The sequence below is a fragment of the Choloepus didactylus genome, chromosome 10, assembly GCF_015220235.1.
Source record: "Choloepus didactylus isolate mChoDid1 chromosome 10, mChoDid1.pri, whole genome shotgun sequence".
NCBI lineage: Eukaryota > Metazoa > Chordata > Mammalia > Pilosa > Megalonychidae > Choloepus > Choloepus didactylus.
In genome coordinates, this window is record NC_051316.1 from 125220555 (window position 1) to 125236696 (window position 16142).

Here is a 16142-nt window from a genome sequence, read left to right on the forward strand (position 1 = left end):
GTTCATGTCCTTTGGATGGTAGATTTTAAGATATTAAGATGGTGGTGAGATTATTCTAGGCATAGGAAGCAGTGCAAGCAAAGGCACAGAATAATAAAACTGGGAGTGGGTTTGTGAGATAGAAATCCCAGTGAGAAAGGATTGTGGGTGCCTGCAGGAGAAGGCAGGAAAAGGTACTTCCCGAGAGCCTGATCATTGCCTGCCCTTCCCCATGTCCTTCTAAGGAATCTTTCCTGCCCACAGCCCTGCTTCCTGAGGGTCCAGTCTCTGAACCTGTTATCCTGCCCATCTTCCACGTCACTGGATCACAGCTGATTGGAATTGAGGGGCATCTATCTGATCCAAGAGCAGACGTTCCAAACACTGACCTGTAGCATTATCTGTGATCCAGCATGAAAAGATGGGCTGGGCCATTTCGCCTCTTTAGAATTTGGACTTGGGAAATCAAGACACGGACCCAATTAGTAGTAGGGGCAGAAACTGCAAGGAGGTTGAGAGTTGCAAATTTCTAGAAGGTATTGGCAGTGAGCATATTGTACCATTTGCTGGCCCAAACCATGAGAGATTGGAAACCACGGATAACCAGAGGGGGCAGGGCAGTAGAGAGAAGGGAAACTGAAAAGAGAAGCAGAGATATAGTTAGAAAGAGAGTGGTTGACTTCTAGACTTTCTGTTTTCTGACAGCTCTCAGTTAGAGTTCTGATAAATGAGAATCATTTAAAAATTAACTTGAGTGGATCTCTTGTCCTTCCAAGCATTTTTGGGGGCCATATGATGATGGACTTTGGATGCTAGGGCGAGACCTTTGTAAGTTGCTAGCCAAGAGAGAGAATGAATTTTGAGATGTGGAGTGATATCATTAGAAGCATATTAAATGAATATTAACTAGTGGTAGTATGCAGGAGTGATCAGAGAAACTGATTTGGGTAGCTATTACAATAAGAAGTGTAGGAGGTAATTAAGGCTTTGGATTGAGGTGATGACAGAAGGAAGGTAAATGAGTGAAGAGATGTAAAACCTAAAGGCAGCATCAACAACACATGATGATATATAGGCTATAGGGGACAAGGAAAAAGAATGAGTCAAAATTGGGACTGAGAAGTTGTTAATATCATTAAGAGAAGGAGGGAAGTTAGGAGCCTGGGCCGTTTTGGGCTGTGGAGGGCCAGATAACTTGTTTAGTTTTGTGCATGTTGAATTTCAGGTGCTGGTTGAGAGTAGTGTTTAGTTCCGCTTAAATAACTATGAGTTATTTCCTTCTATTTAGTTCCTTTAACCCTGTTCCAGGCCCTGGATGGTGGGGGTTGCAGTACGAAAATTAATAAAACATGGTTTGCACCTATTAGGAGCTCCTACTATTTCAGGTAAAGCTGTCTGTAGGATAATCAGAGATTTATATGTGGAACTTAGGAGAAAGATTTTGGACTTGAGATCCAGACTTCAACAGAGACCCCCAAATCTGGAAGATCAAAGGATAGAGTGAGGAGGGGCAAAGAGGAGAAATGAGGGTAAAACCAGGGCAACACCTTATTTCATAGGGCAAAAGAAGGAAGAACTAGAGCAGGCACGGCCAAGATAGGCTTAGGAGAAACAGGCTAGTAGAGGCGCACAAAACCAAAGGATGGGAGGGTCTGAATCCTGCAGAAAGCTTGAAGAGAATGAAGCCAGAGAGAAGGCTGTTGGATCTGATGTGCAGGATTGGAGGTCATTTGTGATCCTAGAAGGAATTAATGAGTTGGGGGCTAGTGCAGACCACACTTCTAATATTTTAGGTGTTGAAGGAATGCTAAGAAGAGAAAACTTGCTTGGGACGGCAAGGCCAAGGGAAGGATTTTGTTGATGTTGTTGTTGTATTGTTAAAGATTGCATCAACCCCGGTAGGCAGCAGAGTAGATGACTGGTCTGGAAGGATAAAAAATTCAAGAGAGTTTGAAGGAGTAAGGAAAGAAGGAGGTGGGAGTGTGATCAAAAGTCAAGGTGAAGGAGATACCTTTACCAAACGAGGAACATTTCATCTTGGAGCCCAGATGGAAAAGAGGAATACAGTACACGATATAGAGGACTTCAGAGGCAAAGTGAAAGGAAGTAAAAAGAAGCATATCTAAGATGGCGTCCATTTTCTCAGAAAAGTAGTAAGCTAGAAGTGAAATCTTGTGATTGGGGATTTTAGGAACCTAGAGGAAGAGAAAGTTTTGAAAGGGCATTACAGGGAATAAAGCAGGGAATTAATAAGAAGTGAATGAGAGGATTTTTGAGTGGTAATAAAGAGACAAATAAGGAAGAGAAGGTGAGAGATGAATCAAGAAAATGAAAATTATTTCAAGTTCCATCACGCACTCTCCTCTCCCCCCACCCAAACTATTTTACAAATAAAGCATTAAATTCCAGAGAGGTTAAGCAACTTACTCATGAATCTGTTGGAAACCAACCCCCCTTCCCCCCATCTTCTTTCTGCATGTAGAAATATGACAATTAGTTATAAAGTTAATTTAGCGAATGGCTAAATCTGAAATCTGACTAGATCTGGAAAATATAAAAGTTAACCAACCCAAAAAGAAGGGCCCATGTATGTTGATGAGTCACAGGAAATGATTCAGGAAAATTCTCTAAATTATATTGTATGTTCTGGGTAAGAATATTTTTGAAATGTTTAAATAATTACGGTTTTGCATATAAAGATTTAAATGTCTGATTTTATACAAAATCACTGCCAATTAACTTGTTATTTGAAAGAAATTCAGTTGTCACATTGTCCACTCTATAAAAGTCTGGTTTTCAGTGTAAAGTAACAGTTGTGAAAGAAAATCTGGAAAATTATTACTCATTCGAAGTAATCAATCATTTCTAGCAATGTAATGAGAACATGATTTAAAACATTTTTAAAAGTATTTAATTTATTCCCAGATCTCCAGAATTAGTCCCTTAAGTTTCCATATATCATCTTAAAGATGGGGCTTTGAGTTTCTGAGAACTCATTTTTTTTTCAGCAGACCTCCAAGAAAGGCTGAATTTGCTTAGAGGTAGAAATGAAATAATATTCTTATTTGTCTTTGTGGACCGGATCAAACAACACCTTGATACTGAACTTCAGTAGTGACCATAAGGGGCCAAATAAAATGCTCACAGCTCTTCTCTGTCATATTGTCCATGGATACCCTTGTTCATGGGATCACATTCTAAAGACAGTGCCTCCCTTCATTTGTGTCTGAAGAGACGTCTAGTGAGCCTGGTGCCACATTTCACTGGATGCTGAAGCTACCTTAACTTCCCCTCAATCTGCTCCAGACACCTTTTAGTTCATTTAAATTTCTGCCACCAATATTTCCTTGGTGCCTGGCTAGGTGCCATCCCATCTGCTATCCCAGTTCCAGGAATTCTGAACAAACCCACCATGTAAAGATAAGAGTTCTCAAATGGGAAAGCAGAAGAGTTAGCCTTGCTCCCACATTCTGTGCCCATTACCAAGATGACTGGGCAGTGAAGCTGGAGCCTGGTGTCCCTGCTACCACAGAGCCAAGGCTGTTCAACCAAAAACTGAAGTCCTTTTCAAATGACAACACTTTTGGTAGAGGATCCACTGGTTTTTCACATCTACTGCAGGGACTATCTTGATTCTCTTTTACAAGAAAAAGAATGGTGTTTTCTGTCTCTACAAGGCAATTGTGGCTTTCACATGGGCACCTACACAAACCTTACCAGCTCTCGGTAGGACAGGTGATACGGTTTAATGCAAAGAGCACAGGCCTTGGGGCCAATAAGAGCTGGGTTTCATTTCTGACTCCACTACTTTCTGTGTGAACTTGTAGAAGTTGAGATAAGCCTTGTTTATCCACCATAGGGTTGTTGTGAGGATTAAATGAACTAATACATGCACAATTATTAGCATAGGGCCTGGGACCTGGTGTGTGGTGAGTACTCAAAATATGGTAGCTATTATCCTCATTATCACTGATCTTCCTGACTACGGAGTATAGTCTTTATGGAATTTGACAGCGGGGACAGTTGTAACTTTGTTCCTAGAAGGGTGGCCGGTGGAAGCTATCCTTTCAGACATATTTTGATGAGTGTGAATATATTGTGGGAAGTTTGGCTGATGACGTCCTTGGTTATCTTCCAATACCCAATGAACAACATCTTAGATGAATGCTGGGACTGAGGTGTCGTGGTCTTCTTGGGTGACATGATGTACTTCCCTGGTCTACTATCACATGTGTCCCAGCTTTGGATAGTTTCCAGAAGCTATCTAATCATTCCACAAGTTGAAGTATCTCTAGATCAACTCTGATAAATTTGTGAACCCTCACTTTGCCCCTCTAGTTGCTCCATAGTTTTTTTGGCCATTATCAGCCGTTCTTGAGAGTGAGCTATCTTATAAAGGATGTATATAATCTACCCAACATCTTTTCCTCTAAGTGCCATTCCTTCTCTTCTATATAATAATCTTGCTCAGTACATGTAATTAAGGTGGGTTTGATGCCAATCCCTCCATCCCAGAAGGTGTGCACATGTCTCAGGCCTGGCCGATAGAGTATTTCATTGCTCGCCATTCTGATTGGTCCAGAAATAGACACGTAACCTGGGCCTGACTAATCATATCTCTTCCTTGAGATTTTTGTGGGACATTTTTGTGGGACACCTCCTTCTGCTTTCCTCTCTCTCTCCCTCTTGGAATGTGAGCTCAGTGGCACTTATTGGTTAGAACTGTCATTGACCATCCTTCCATCATGAGTGAGGTCCTGTCTGTGAATGAAGTAAAGCAGAAGGAAATATATCAGAGAGCTGGGATTATGGCGATATCATTTGAATCCTTGCATTCAGCCCTAAGAAACTAATACAATGTATAATACAATAGAAATACTGAATTTTAAAAGAAAATTGAATGTTAAACTACTTTTTAGTTCAGTACATGAATATGTTTATTTTGGATAAAAATTCAGACTAATCACGTAGAATGTGATAGATTACCAAGTGTTAGTCAAATGACAAGCTAAATAACTGAATTCCTGTTTGATTCAACCATTCCTTAATTTTCCCCCCAAATTATTAATGATACATTGGTGTTGAAGAATAAAGACAACCTACTTTAAAAGTGATAACTTTTTTCTTTTTTTAAATTTACTTTTTATTCAAGAATTTGTAGGTTTACAGAAAAATCATGCAGAAAATACAGAGCTCCCATACACACACCCCCACACAGAGTTTTCTCTGTTATTAACACTTTGCATTAATGTGGTATCTTTGTTACAACTGATGGAACAATATTATTATAATTATATTATTAACTATAATCCATAGTTTGCATTAGGATTCACTGTTTGTATTGTACAGTCCCATGTGTTTTTTAAAAATTTTCTTCTAGTAACACACATACACCCTAAAATTTCCCCTTTTAACCACATTCAAACATGCAATTTAGTGGTGTTAGTTGTATTCACTACCATCACCAAACTTTTCCATCACCCCCAACCAGATATTATGTCCCAATTAATCATTAACTCCCCATTCCCTACTCCACCTCAGTACTGGTAAACTGTTTTCTGGTTTCTGAATCTATAAATTTGCTTTTTCTAATTATTTTATATCAATGATATATAATATTTTTTCTTTTGTGCCTGGCTTATTTTACTCAACATGTTGTCTTCAAGATTCATCTGTGTTGTTGCATGAATCAGAACCTCGTTCCTTTTCATGGCTGACTAATATTCCATTGTATGTATATACCACATTTTGTTTATCCAACTTGGGTTGCTGCCATCTTTTGGCAATTGTGAATTTGTCACTAAGAACAACAGCATGAAAATATCAGTTTCAAGTCTGTGCTTTCATTTCTTTTGGGTATATACTTAGATGTGGGATTGCCAGGTCATATGGTAATGCTATACTTAACTTTCTGAGGAACTGCCAAACTGTTTTCTTCAGTGGCTGTACCATTTTAAATACTCAACATCAATGAATGAGTGTTCCTATTTTGCCACATCCTTTTCAATACTGTTATTTTCCATTTATTAAATAGTAGCCATTTTAGTTGGTGTGAAATGGTATCTCACTGTGGTTTAGATTAGAATTTCCCTAATGGATAATAACTTGAACATCCTTTCATGTGGCTTTTGGACATTTGTAAATTTTCTTTGGAGAAATGTCTATTCAAGTCTTTTGTCCATTTTTTTATTGGGTTGTTTCTCTTTTGGCTGTTGAATTGTAGGGTTTCTTTCATATATTCTAGATATAAGCCCTTATCAGCTATATGGTTTCCAAATATTTTCCCACATTCTCTAGGTTGTCTTTTTACTTTCTTGATGAAGTCCTATGATGCATAGAAGTTTTTAATTTTTATGAAGTCCCATTTGCCTATTTTTTGTCTTTTGTTGCTTGTGCTTCTGGTATAAATTTAAGAAACCATGGCCTAATACAAGCTCCTGAAGATGCTTCTCTATGCTTTCTTTTAGGAGTTTTATAGTTTGGGTTTTTATATTTATGTCTTTGATCCATTTTGAGTTAATGATATATGGGTCCACCTTCATCCTTGTGCATATGGATATCCAGTTTTCTAGTATCTTTTGTTGAAAAGACTATTCTTTCTCCTTTGAGTGGACTTGGCACCCTTGTCAAAAATCAAATGGAAGACTTCAAGGGAAGATGGTGGAGGAGAGAGCTCCAGGACTCAGTCCTCCCACCAAAGCAAGCATTAAACAGGAAGGAACTGTCTGAAACAACTATTTTGAAGGCAAGAAGAACACTGTGCAATATCAGGGAAGAGTGGGAGGAAGAGGCAGATTAATTACGGTAAAGAACTGGAAATTGCTCTCTGCACATGGCAGCTACTGGCACCCATCCCCCACTCTCACTTCAGGCCACTGTGGGGTCCAGTCCCTGGCTAGTTTCTGGTGATAGAAAGGGACATAAAAATCCTCTTCCCCAAGAATATGGGTGGATATGGCTGGCTAATCACTGATCATGGATTTTGATTAGCAAATTCAGATGACTAACTCCCTGCTCTCAGGGCAGCTATTGTTTTAATGCACCTGGGACAAAGGTGAGTGGTAGCCACTGTCTAAGCCCCATTGCTACAAAGGCTGCAGTAGCCATTGTTTCAACCCTCCCTGGACAGGGGTGGAAGCGGTAGAGATTTAAAGATGCAGAGCTTCCTCAGGGCTGCAGGGGATAGTTACCTGAAGGGCTGCATATGCTGAGCAGGCCAGGAAAGCTTAGATTCAGGGAGGCATTGGAGAAGCTTTTGGAGCACTTTCTGATCTTCTCCCTAGGGTACATTGCAGCTGGTTAGCACCTCCTCGTGAATCCCGGGCCCTGTTTTGGCTGGGGAAGATCAGCTTGGGAAAGTCCTCCCCAGGGTGACCCTCCTCCCAGAATTTGCCCTTCAGGCAAAAGTACAATGAGTAAAAAACTGTAGAGGGGACAGTCTTGGACAAAAGTCTACCAGCATCAAATATCTAGGAGTGGGAGTTTTGTCTCCTGGGAAACAGAGGAGAAAACCAAACTCCTGTAAACAGAGCAACTCCAAAACAACTAACAAGCAAAATCCCAGAACAAGACAGAGGCCCAGAAAGACAGGAAAAACCCTGCACACTGCATTCTCCTTGAGCAGACCTTCCTGATAAGAGAGCTGAAACTCAAGAATATCTCTGTCTTATCACCAGCTAGTTACAAAACCAAGAAACAGACATCCCAGAGAGTAAATCCCAGAGTTAGCATTTTAAAATATTTAAATTTTCAGTGTTCAACAAAAGAATACAAGAAAACAAACAAGCAAACAAACAGGAAATGAAGTTCCATTCAAACAAAGAGGATAAAAATACAGAGAACACCAATTAAGAAGGTGAGAGTGGGGGCATACTGAACAAAGCATTTAAAAAAATGATCTTAAAAACGCTCAAGGAGATGAAGGAAAGTACAGAGAAAGAACTAAAAGATATCAGGTAAGCAAAAAATGAATATAAGAGTCTAAGTTAAGAGATAGAAAATTTAAAAAGGAACCAAACAAAACCATTGGAGTTGACAACAATATCTGAAATGAAAAAATGCCCAGGAGGGTTTCAAGAGCAGATTGGAGATGGCAGAAGAAAGAATCGGTGAACTTGAAGACAAGACACTTGAAATGAGTCAGGCTGAGGAACAGAAAGAAAAAAATATTAAAACAAAAATATCTGCAGGCAACTTTGGGACACCATCAAGCACGCCAATATACACATTATGGGAGTTCCAGAAAGAGAAAAGAGAAAGGGGCAGAAGGAATAGCAAGGAAATGATGAAGAAGAACTTCCCAAACTTAGCAAAAGACATAAATATGCAAATCCAAGAAGCTCAGAGAACACCAAATAGGATAAACAAGAAGAAAAATACACCCGTCTTATATTGATTACACTATCAAATGCAAGAGACAAGGAGAGAGTTCTGAAAGCTGCAAGAGAGAAGCAATGCATTACATACAAGGGAGTTCCAATCAGACTGAGTGCTGATTTCTTGTCAGAAACCCTGGGAGCAAGAAGGCACTAGGTTGAAATAATTAACGTGCTGAAGGAAAACAACTACCAGACAGTAATTTTATTTCCAGCAAGACTCTCTTTCAAAAATGAGGAAGAGATTAAGATATTCTCAGAGAAGCAAAAGCTGAGGGAGTTCTGCACCACAAAGTTCTTCAGACTGAAGGAAAGGACATTAGACAGTGGTTCAAAGCAGCATAAAGAGATAAAGACTTGCAGTAAAGGGAACCATTTGGGTAATTATAAATATCAGTATTATTGTATTGTATTGTTTGGCATGCAACTCCACTTCTTGCTTCCTACATGTGCTAAAATGCAAATGTGTAAAAGGTTTTTGGAGTACAATGTACACAGATATAAGTGGTAAGAAGTATAAAAATGGTGGGGGAATAGAAGGGTAGAGAAAAACTAGATGTGCATGCTATTTAAGTTAAGTTGGTTTCAAACCAAATATGATTGTTATATATTTAAGATGTTAAATTTTAACCCCATATTAAGCACAAGGAAAATAGATGGAAAGTATGTCCAGATAGAAGCAAAAGCAAATAAACATAAAAGTGAACATTAATGGAAGTGAGGGACAAAAAGGGTATAAGACTTAGAAAGTTTAAATAGCAAAATGGCAGAAGAAAGTCATGTGCTATCAGTAATGACTTTAAATATAAATGGATTAAATTCTTCAGTCAAAAGGCAAAGACTGGCAGAATGGATAACAAATCTTGACCCAACTATATGCTGTCTGCAAGAGACTCAACTTAAAGTCAAAGATACAAGTAGGTTGAGGGTGAAAGGATAGGAAAACATATACTATGCAAGCAGTAACCAAAAGAGAACTAGGGTGGCTATACTAATATTGAATAAAACAAATTTTAAGTAAAAAACAGTTATGAGGGACAAAGACAGTCATTAAATACTAATAAAGGGGAAAGTTTAACAGGGAGATGTAACAATTATAAACGTATATGCATCTAACAACGGGGCCCCAAAATATAGGAAGCACATACTGACAGGTTTGAATGGAGAAATTGATGGCTCTATATTAATAGAAGGAGACTTTAACACACCACTCTTAATAATGGATAGAACATTTGGTCAGAAGATCAATAAGGAAGTACAGGGCTTGAATGATACAGTAAACCAACTAGGCCTAACAGACATTTATAGAACACAGCACCCAAAGGAACAGCACACCTATTCTTCTCAAGTGCTCATGGATCATTCTCCAGGATAGACCATATTTAGGGTCACAAGTTTCAATAAATTCAAAAATATTGAAATCATACAGGTTATATTCTTTGACCAAAATGGAATGAAGCTAGAAATCAATAACAGAGGGAGAAATGGAACATTCACAAATATGTAGAAATTAAACAACATGCTGTTAGACAATCGATGGGTTAAAGGGGAAATAAGCAAAATTAGGAAATACCTTGAGGTGAATGAAAATAAAAATACAACATACCAAAACTTATGGGATGCAGCAAAGGCAGTGCTGAGAGGGAAATTTATAGCTCTAAATACTTACATTAAAGAAGAAAAGAGACTTCAAATCTTCAAAACTAGAAGAACTAGAAAAAGAAGAGGAAACTAAACCCAAAGTGAGCATAAGGAAAGAAACAGCAAAGATTAGAATGGAGATAAATAAAATAGAAAACAAAAAGAATAATAGAATCAACAAAACCAAAAGTTGGTTTTCTGAAAAGATCAATAATATTGACAAACCTTTAGCTAGACTGACAAGGAGAAAAAGAGAGAAGATACAAATAATGAAAATCAGAAATGAAAAGGGGGGCATTACTACCGACGCTGCTGAAATAAATGGATTTTGAGTGAATATTATGATCAAATGTATACCAATAGATTGGGTAAGGTAGATGAAATGGACAAATTCTTAGAAACACACAAACTACCTACAATTGACTCAAGAAGAAATAGAAGATCTCAACAAACTAATTACCAGTAAAGAGATTGAATCAGTAATCAACCACCCCCCCCCACCAAAACAAACAAACAAACAAACCAACAAACAGAAAGCCCAGGACCAGATGACTTCACAGGGGAATTCTACCAAACATTCCAAGAGGACTTAATTCCAGTTCTTCTCAAACTCTTCTGAAAAATTGAAAAAGAGGGAACACTTCCAATCTCATTCTGTAAGGCCAACATCACCCTCATACAAAACTGGATAAAGTTATCACAAGAAAAGAAAACTACAGACAATATCTCTTATGAATAAAGATGCAAAAATCCTCAACAAAATACTAACAAACTGAATCCAACAGCATATTACAAGAATTATACATCATGATCAATTGGAATTTATCCCCGGTATTCTAGGTTGATTCAACATAAGAAAATCAATTAATGTAATACACCACATTAACAAAATGAAGGAAAAAAGCCACATGATCAGCTCAACTGATGCAGAAAAGGCGTTTGACAAAATACATCATCCTTTCTTATAAAAACACTTAAAACACTAGATCTAGATTGTTCATTACCAGTGTATAGAAACACTATTGATTTTTGCATGTTGATCTTATAATCGCCTACTTTGTTGAATCTGTTTACTAGCTCTATTAGCTTTGTTGTGGATTTTTTTGGGATTTTCTGTACATAGGAACATATCATCTGTGAATAGGAAGAGTTTTACTTTTTCCTTTCCAATTTGGATGCCTTTTTTTCTTTTTCTTGCCTAATTGCTCTGACTAGAACTTCCAGTACAATTTTGAATAACAGTGGTGACAGTGAGCATCCTTGTCTTGTCCCTGATCTTAGAGGGAAAGTTTTCAATCCTTTACCTGCTCTCTGTGGGTTTTCCATACATGCTCTTCATCATGGTGAGAATGTTTCCTTCTATTCCTAGTTTTCTTAGTGTTTTTATGAACAAGGGGTCTAATGCCTTTTTGTGTCAATTGAGATTTTCATGTAGTTGTTTCATTGTTCTATTAATGCTGTGCGTTACATTAATTGACTTTCTTATGTTGAGTCACTCTTGCATAGCAGGGATAAATCTGGTGTCATGGTGTATAATTCCTTTAATGTGCTGTTGGATTTGATTTGCTAGTATTTATAACTTGTAAGAAGTAAGAAGTAGAGTTACGTACCAAAAAATATAATACAATAGTATTGGCGTTTATAATTACTCATGATTACATTTACTAGAGGTCTTCATTTCTTGACACCACTCTGATCCACTGTCTGGTGTCCCTTCCTTTCAGTCTTAAGAACTCCCTTTGGAGAGGCTAGGCCTCCCTGTAAGTGTGCTTAAGAGCCTCCTCCCGAATGGCTCTTTGTTGCTCAGATGTGGCCCTCTCTCTCTAGCTAAGCCAACTTGGCAGGTGAAATCACTGCCCTCCCCCCTACGTGAGATCTGACACCCAGTGGCGTAAATCTCCTGGCAATGTCAAATATGACTCCTGGGGAGGAATCTAGACCTGGCATCATGGATGGAGAACATCTTCTTGACCAAAATGGGGATGTGAAAAGAAATGAAATAAGCTTCAGTGGCAGAGAGATTCCGAAAGAGCTGAGAGGTCACTCTGGTGGGCACTCTTATGTACAATATAGACAACCCTTTTTAGGTTCTAATGAATTGGAATAGCTAGCAGTAAATGCCTGAAACTATCAAACTACAACCCAGAACCCATGAATCTTGAAGACAATTGTATAAAAATGTAGCTTATGAGGGGTGACAATGGGATTGGGAAAGCCATATGGATCACACTCCTCCCCTTTGTCTAGTTTATGGATGGGTGAGTAGAAAAATGGAGGGGGGGAGATCTCCCTTTGGTGTTGCTTGTAGGACAAACCTAGATATGATGAACTCCATCAGCTATTGCTTATCTGGGAATGTTTTAATCTCTCCCTCATTTTTGAAGGACAGTCTCACCAGATATAAAATTCTTGTTTGGCAACTGTTTTCTTTCAGCTCTTTAAATATTTCTCCCACTGCCTTCTTGCTTTTATGTTTTCTGATGAGAAAATAACTCTTAGGCTTATTGGAGCTCTCTTGTACATACCCCATTGCTTTTCTCTTGCATCTTTCAGAACTCTTTCCTTGTCCTTGTCATTTAACAGTTTGATTATAATGTGTCTGGGCCTTGTTCTATTTGAGTTTATACTGTTTGGGGTTTGTTGTGCTCTTGAATGTGTATGTCATGTCTTTTGTTAAATTTCAGAAGTTTCCTGCTAGTATTTCTTTGAATTTTTCTTCCACCCCTTTCTCTCTTCTCCTTTTCGGGTTCCAACAATGCATATATTGGTACACATAATGATGTCCCACAAATCTCTGGGGCTTTGTTCACTTTTTTTTCATTCTTTTTTCTTTCTGACCCTCAGTCTGAGACATTCCAATGTCTTGCCTTCTGCCAGCTCCAATCTGCTGTTGAAATCTTCTTGGGAAGTTTTCATTTCAGTTATTGTGGTCTTCAACTCCAATATTTCTGTTTGGTTCCTTTTAAAAATGTCCATTCCTTTATTGAGATTCTTATATTGTTCATGCCTTGTTTTCCTGGTATCCTTTAGTTCTTTCTCTGTGTGTTTATCTTCTTCAGCATATTAAAGTTGATTTTTAAAAAAGTCTTTGGTATGTCCAAAATCTTGTCTTCTTCATTGGTAATTTCTGAATTTTTATCTTGTTCCTTTGGCTGGGCCATCATTTCCTACTTCTTTTGTTTGTCCTGTAATATTCTGTTGTACATTTGAAAATATTAATATGTTAACTCTGGGTTTTAGTCCCTGAGCTGCCTGCTCCTTACATGTACATTGAACTAGTGATATGACAGAGATTTCCTTGAGAGCCAAAAACTAACAAGAACAAACAAACCAGTGCTCTGTGAACACTGAAACACCTTTCACAGTTTTTGCAAATTTGCTCTATGTTTGCTGGTACTCTCCTTCAGAGTGCAGCCCTCCTATCAAGATCAGCCTAAGGAGAAAATGAATTTCAGAGTTCTCTCTTCCTTTTCTGAGTCTGTGTTTTTTCCTGGGCTTATAATCACTGGTGTCCCTAAGAATTACCCTAAATTCCCTCATTTACAGGAATTCAAATGTCCTTTCTATTCCCTATGAAATAAGCTTTCATCCCCTCCTGGAAGCTCTATCCTTTGCTGCAGACCACTTTGACTGAGTAATTTTTTACACTGCTTTGGTTGTCAGAAAGCTGCTTCTGCCTGCAGGACATGTTCTGGGAGGTCAACCTAGAGATGAGTTTCTGGTTCAGAACAAGTTTTCTAGTTCAAAGATTCTGCAGGGGAATGTCATCCTGGAGTGTCTTAAGCCATTTTCCTGGTTGACTGGGATCCTTACCTTTGTTTTAAGCACCAGTCTTAAAGTTGTGACTAGCTTTTATATTTTTGCTTACTTATAATTTTGTCAGAAAGTGGGAGGTTGGGCTTATTGGACTTCATAAAATCTTATGTGGTATCTTTGGCATATTAGCTGGGGAGAAACAACACAAAAATAGACCGAAGGTGGTTGGATTAATGGGTTTAGGACTTGGTCTGTATTACATTGGGTATTGTGTTAGATATGGAGAAAAAGGAGGGGTGACATTTTGGAACTCATATTACAAACAGTATTTATCTAAAAGATCTTATCTAATATCAGGCAGTGGAGAAAAATCTCCACCAGTAGATTTAGCCTCCACAGTAATAGACATTTGGTCTCATCTTCCCTATGTTAAACTTTTCCCCTAATTCCTCTCTGTCTTGCAGCTCTTTTGCCTTCCTTCACCTGCGTGAGTCATTCTGGGACTCCAGTTATACTAGTTATAGTTTGAATTTCTGTTTTTTTTTTTTCCTTGGAACATGTTTCACTATTCTCAGAAATGCCCCTTTCTTCACTCCAATAAGTTGGTTCAAATGTGAGCTGCCATGTTCCTACAAACCTTGGCACCTGGCCACAATTTGATAGCTGAAAGTTGATCATAACTTATAATCTGGATTTTTGAACTAGAGACCAGTGAAAGCATGGTTTGTTTTTCTCTGGTGGCAAAGCTAAGATGAAATATAATAACTGCTAGTAGCCATTTTCTTCATGATATGCTTGAAGTTAGTCCAAAATACACTTGCAGAGAAAAGCAAAGATGAGATAGAGAATTCTGGTGGGATTCAGTTTTCTGGTTCCAAAGTTGTTGACTTTCAAGTTTTTGTCTTTGAACCCCAGCTGTAGCCCTGCCCTTCGTGTAGCACACAGACCAATACATTCTATTTTTACTTAATCTAGTTCCAGCTGGGTTTCTGTTATTTGCAAGTGAAAGAGTTCCAACAATTCCACTTTTCTTATATCTTCTTCTCCATAATCCATGCCATACAATATTATTTTATTAATGTCCTTATGATAATGGGTGACGGGCATTGATAACATTTTTGCTGTGCATATACTGAGTGTAAAAAATGAGCAATCTCATCAATAAATCAGGTAGAACAAGTGAATTGACTGAAGAATACCTAGATGATCAGTCTAGAGAACTGATTCACATACACAGTTAGCCAAGATTTGTTCCATAGAAGACAGGCGATCAGAGTATTGTCCAGAAAATTAATGTGAAGATCTTGGATTTGAGCTCTGAAGTCCAGAGAACCTAGGACAAATATAAAGAAGTTTGTCAGAAGATTATAAGCACTGAATGGGAAGTATTATACATTGTTTTTCAGAAATGCCTATGAATACTTACAGGAAATTTCACATTTGCCTAGCAGTTCAACATCTGTATTTATCCACACTGTTGTGTGTGTAATGGTTCAACATAAAAGGAGGCTTTATTTGTTTGTTTTAAAAATAATTTGGTGAAAAATTGGGTTTGAGGTATTTTTAAAATGCAAAATTAATTTTTTTATTAATCTAGGTACTAATAAAATGACTAATAGTGTGACTCAGAAAGTCCAGTTCATGCATCTTGCTTTATGGACTTGAAAAAGTTCTTTTAAATTACATCTTATAAGAGACATCACAATAACAAACAAAACCAAGCAACCTAACAAAAATAGGCAAAAGATTTGTATAGATACTTCATAATAGAAGATGTTTTAATGACCAATAAACAGGACACAAAAACTGCTCAATATCAATAGTCATCAGGTAAATGTGATTTAAAACCACAGTGAGTTAGCATTGAATACCAGCTAGAATGAATAAAATTTAAAAAGTCTGATATCACCAAATGTTAGAAAAGATGTGGCACAGTCAGGAATACTCATTCATTTTTCGGGGGTGTGTAAAATGATTTAACCATGTTGGAAAAAGCCTGGAAGTTTCTTAAAGAATTAAACACACAACTTCCCTATAACTCAGCAGTTCCATTCCTGGGTATTTGTCCAAGAGAAATGAAAATTATGCCCACAAAACACTTGTACAAGAATGTTTACAACAGATTTATTCATAATAAGTAAAAACTGGAAACAAACCCAGGTGAACATCTGATAAAGAACGGATAAAGGAACTAAGGTATATTCAAACAATAGAATACTGCTCAGCAATAAAAATGATAAAGTTCTCATACACACAACAACATGGAAGGAGCTAAACTAAGATCAAGCCTAAACTAAGTGTTGTAGTAGCCAGACACAAAAGAGTTCATATTGCATGACTCCATTTACATGAAGTTCTAGAACAGGAAAAAGTAATCTATGGAAAAAATCT